Source organism: Conger conger, chromosome 9, assembly GCF_963514075.1.
Source record: "Conger conger chromosome 9, fConCon1.1, whole genome shotgun sequence".
NCBI classification, from domain to species: domain Eukaryota; kingdom Metazoa; phylum Chordata; class Actinopteri; order Anguilliformes; family Congridae; genus Conger; species Conger conger.
The window spans coordinates 48,223,601-48,229,600 of NC_083768.1; positions in this window are offsets into that span (position 1 = coordinate 48,223,601).

The window sequence follows — 6,000 nt, forward strand, 5'->3', positions numbered from 1 at the left end:
ATATTATATGAATAAATAATCATTGGTAAATTTGTTAAGTGGTGACAGAGGTACAGTAAAGTTGAACAGGGCATGCTTTTTAAAGTCATACATGACATTTATCATGTATCATGTATTTAGACTGCTTAGTCTAATAAACTGCACGGTGCTCTGGATAAGAGCATCTGCCAAATGCCAATAATGTAATGAATAGAAGAATAAGAGACATATTTCAAATACATCATACAGTGGTGCTGAAGTGAAGTCATAATGTTGTTCAAGAAAACATGGTTGTGTCACCTGTGCCTGCGTACTTGTTGGCAAGCATTTATTGTCATTTTCAATTTCCTCTTCCTTGTAGTTTCTGTGTCATCTTAGAGAGGCCTATTTGTACACACATTCATAAAACTGTGGCAGCATATTTAATTTGATTTTTGGTGGGTCCATCATCTAAAGTGCATAATTTCACTTTATAGACTGTGGTTTAAAGAATGGTTTATAAATCTGTGTACTGACAAGCAGGCTGGGGGAGAATTAACAGATGTGTAAGGCCTGTGTTTGCCCTCTGTGCTGGTACAGTTCAGACACTTATGTTGTGCTAATAGGAGAATAATGATTATAGGAAGTGAAGGTACATCCTTCAAGTAAAATAAATCTCTTCTAACAATTCAGTATTCAAAATCTAAACTGTCACAAAACATATCTTACTGATATGTTATAATTATATTTTCAGCATGACAAAATGTGCTAATGCACAACACTGCATTGAAAGCACTTTTGTTGAGCTTTGTGTTAGAACTTTGTGTTAAATCCACGCAGCCACCACCACCTATCATTACCACTTCTCATCATGAAATATCAAGAACAAATAAACAAGAACGCATTGACCTGAAGATCACGCTCTCGGAGGCTTGTAGGAAGCCACGGACGAGCATTTGCCAGGTTCTTGACGTTCTCTGGCAGACTAGATCGCTTGACCCCGAGAAGTTGTTCTGAGGGCTTGGGTTTCCTGTTGCTCCCTGAAAGGCTGGAGTTCAACTCTTACTCACATTACAAATAAAGTGAGCCTGGTGGTCTGGTGGACCTAACATGAGGAGGAAGGGGGGGACGCACCGAACAAAAAACCCAAACAGCTCAGAACAAAGGCCTGGCTCCTGCCAGCAGAAAGGTCTTATTTATTTCCGAGCGCCAATGGCTGGTAACTACGAACTGGCCTCCTGAAGGGGAGGCTGTGGGAGCCGTGATTGGCCCAGACGAGATGTGCGGTCACTGATGCTTGACCTCCCCAGTGCATTAGTCACCCCAATCCACTTTCTCAAAGAGCCAGAAGGGCGGAAGCCTTGTCCATTACACTGGTGTGAAAGCAAAGAAATATTAGACCTTCATTTAAGGTGTGGTCTTCCATTCGCTCCAGTTGCCTGTGTGATATCTGTGAGAAAGTGTGCAACTTTTAACAAACAAAACAAGGAAAGTTTATTTACATTTGTGATGGTTGCATAATTGATCCAGAATTGTATTAATCATGCAATAAACTATATCTTTCAATATACTGTATCTTTTATGAAATTATTTTTTATTATTTTTAACAAATAAATACATTAATTTGTGTGACATTTTAAAATGAAGCCACTATTTGCCTCTTATTAGCATCAGTACTACCTTGATCAAGTCACAACCAAGAAATATATAATTAAGAATTTTGCAGAAACTCTAATCCAGAGTGATCCACATGTTACATTTTAGTACATCTGGAGGACATCTTTACCTTACAGCAATTTAGTTTAAGAACTTTTCTCAACAGTATAACAGTAGTGCCTCTAATAGGAACACACAACCTTTGAGTTACAAGCATAATATACAAACCATAACACTACACCACAGACCCAAAATACAACAGCCATATAAAACTAGACATCAATAAATTTCAATATACATTTTGTAGTTCAAAACAAAAAAGAGCTATTGCCTCTTTGAAAATGCATTGTATATGCATTGAAGAGTCTTATAGTATTGTTGGAAACAACTGCAAGATCCTAATATTGACACTCAGCCCATTCTTTAATTGGCATATTTATATGTTAATTATTGCATGTACTAATTTTATTCTATTTTACTTATTGATAAATAAGTAAACTGAGAAAACTTATGTGAGAAAACTTTCCATAAACAATTATTAGGAAATGTAGTAGCAATGGACCTTCACACAAATTCCAATAGGAGGTGAACTACCACTAAAAATGATGAAGAATGAAGTTGAGTTTGTTAATGGAAATAGCGCAACAAAGGAAAAATATGGGAGCCCACCCTCACCGATTATCTTCATGTCCAACCGAAACCTTTCCAACTGACCGATAAGCTCACCCCACGTGCCCCCGAGCTATAGTGTGTATTACTTTCTTCCTCCAATGGGTAATTATAGACAAGACTGGAAATAAATCCACCTGTAATTTCCACTGTCATGGCCCAAGAAAAAAGGAGTCATTTAGCATCATAGGTGGCTTGTGCCCATAAAACAAAGGGCTTAACAGAACCCCAGATCAGCTCTGGAGAGTCGTAACACGAGAGCGAGCCCGGAATTTGTATGAAGGAGTCTGTGTGCAGGTAAGCATGCAGAGTGGTAAGCATGCACAGAGAACTGAAGGAGCCTGTCACTTCACCATACAGATGCTTTTCCAGCATGAAATATACACAATACATTTTACATAAATATTAATCTAATCTAAATGGCTTTTAAATATTTATACATAAGAAATAGATCTTACATTTCCTTTTTATACACAAGTCAGTAACATTTAAATTAAATAAGCTAATTTAAAATACTACATCACTGTGACCATGTTTCATATGGACAGATTAAGCCTAGTCCTAGACGAAGATTGTCCATACAAAACTCAATTTATCTCATTAACAAATTTGTTAGAAATAAGAAAAAATAACTACAATATTACAATTACAATATAAGAACCATGAATAAAACCATTTGCATAATTAAATATTCATAAAAACAGAAATGCAAATGAGTGTAACTATTTAAAGAGTATTGTTTTTGCCTTTCTTTTATCTATCAGACTATGAGTAGAAGCGGTTTAAAAAGCACTTTAGATTACACAAGAACTCTCAGGCTCTGGTTCACTCTATCCACTGAGCAGGTCAGGGTCACCGGCCGCATTAACTCTGGAGAATCAGAGGATGCAGAGATATGTGGCACAGGCTTCCCAAAGCAGCTGAAATTCCACCTTGTGTCTCAGAGCCCTTCTATATCCCGTCTGTATGTGAGGGAGATCAACGAGGACACTTTTCATTGGCCATAATCCTGAGCGGGGGCAGGCTGACCTGGAAACCCAGCACTAGCCGAGCCGAGGATGAGTTGGACAGGCCCGCCAGAACCGGGACTTTTAATCTCGTCACCCAAGGCTGATCTATGCACTACAGTTTCACTCCATAACAACAACTCATTGTCCAGGATCCAAAAATGTTGGAGCCAGTGGGATGTAGACCATGGACATGGCTAAGAGGTATTTTGGCAAATTGCAGGAGGAGTCCATGACACATGATAATGCAGGCTTTCTATATGTCCCCTTTAAGTGACCCTGTTATTTTGATATAAACAGTGAAGGGCCTTACCTCTTAGACTGCTTCCTCTCGTATCATGATATTTCCTGAACATTCCAAGGTGACTGGGTGCAATGAGTTCTCTCATGTGAGTAAGCTAACATGCAAAGTACCACACTCATGGAATCCACCAACTGGCAACACAGGTAGAAGTGTTACTGTATGTCTCAAAGAATCAGGGTATTGCTGGAGAAAATTGTCTCCATTGCATGTTATAAAATTGTTGTGACCATCCCCATGTCATTTGTGCTTCGGAGATGCCTGGTGTCTATTTCTATGGAGTGAAAGTGTTAATGTTGACTTTTTAAAGAAAAGCCATCCATCCATCTTCGAGCCAGGCCCAGGTCAGGGTCACAGTGGCAACAGTGCAAGCAGAGCATCCTCTCAGCAACTTCCTCCAATGCAATCCGGGGGATCCTAAGGAGATCCCAGATCAGCCAGGAGATATAATCCCTCCAGTATGTCCTAGGTCTGCACCTGGGGGCATCCTTATCAGGTGCCCAAACCACTTCAAATGACTTCACTCAATGCAGGGGTACAGCAGGTCTACTGTGAGGCTCCCAGATGGCTGAGCTCCTCACCCTATCAAAGAGAGTCAGCCAAACCACCCTGTGGAGAAACCCCATTTCAGCTGCTTGCATTACCAACCTCACTCTTGTGGTCACAACCTATAGCTTGTGACCATAGGTGAAGGCTGGCATGAAGATTGAATGGGAGATCGAGACCTTTGGCTCAGCTCCTTCTTCACCACCACTGTCCAAATAAATACCCACATTACTGCAGCTGCTGCACCTACCTGGTTGATCTCTCAACTGCCATCAATTTTCCATCACCCATGAATAAGATACTTGAACTCCTCCACCTGGCGCAGGTGTTCCCTCCTCACTTCAAGGTGACAAACCAGCTTTTCCCATTCTTTTACCCATGACCAGGGCCAGGTGCTGATGCTCATCTCAACTGCATCAGACTTTGCAAACATTCCAGTGTGCATCGAAGGTCACAGTATGATGAGGCTAAAAGGATGACACCATTTGCAAACAGCAGAGATGCCACTCCTATGTCCCCATATCAGACACATCCCAGCCCTAGTGCCTTAGGATCCTGTCCATGAATACCAGAAATAGAACAGAAAGACAAGGCACACCACTGGCAGGGTCTGACTCCGACATTGAACAAGCTTGACTTCATGCCCCTTCTGAAAGATGGGGACCACCAACCCAATCTGGCACTCCAACCTCCATACGACATTGATTTGTGTCAGCCATGACACATTCAGACCTGTCAATATTTCTACACAGATCTCATCTACCTCTGGTGTTTAGCCACTGATGAGCTTTCCAACCATACCGGGGACCACAGAGATCAGACTTCAGGAGCTCTGCCTGCTGAACGGAAGGTGTGTTTACTGGATACAGGAGTTACTCAGTGTTCCTACTACCTTCCGACAATATTCCCAGTATTCCCTTACTGAGAACAGCCTGGATATCCCACTCTCCCCTCCTGAAATGCCGAATGGTTTTCCAGAACCACTTTGAGGCCAACTGAAATTCCTCCATAGCCTCTCCAAACTCCTTCTATGCCGCAGGTTTGCTTCTGCAGCTACAGTAGCTGCAGCCTTTTTCACCTGCTGGTACCTCTCAGCTGAATCAGGAGACACCAGCCAGGTCTGAAAAGCCTATTTTTTCAGCTTAACAGCCTCCCTCACTGCTGGAGTCCACCCACAGGTCCTTGGGTTGCTGCCAGGATATGCACAGACTAGCTTATGGCTACAACCCCTAGCAGCCGCTTCCACAATAGACGTTTTGAAATGTCCCTTCTCCTCTGGGATATAAGCCCTCTTTGCGTTAGTCCGTCCAGTCAGAGTCTTCAGCCAGCCATTCCCAGCAAAGTTGACAGCTCAGTTCCTCTCTTCACCAGAATGTCCAAAACGTATGATCGCAACACCTACAGGTTGATCATCGACCCTAGGTGCTCTGATACAATGTACACTCATGAACGTCATGGTGTTAGTTCTGGAAAAACATGGAAAGTTATGGACCAGCACAGAAGTCCAATAACATACACTGCTCAGGTTCAGATCAGAGTGGTCATTCCTCCCAATCATGCGCCTCCAAGTCTCACAGTCATTGCCAATGTGATTGTCCCCCACAAGGTGAGGCCTCGTCCAGCACCCCTTCCACCTTCTCCAAGAAGGCCAAATACTCTAGTAGACTGCTATTAGATGCAAAAGCAGTCGGTTTTCCTTTCCGCCACACAATCTCCGCCACATTGAGGTGACCCTCTCATCCATTGCAGTAAACTCCAACTGAGTAGCTGCCAGCCAGTGACTAGTGAGTGTCCCCGCTCGCACCCAGTGCTTTACATCCTGGACCATGCCTGAGCAGGGTTTTTGGGTTATTGTCTAGATAT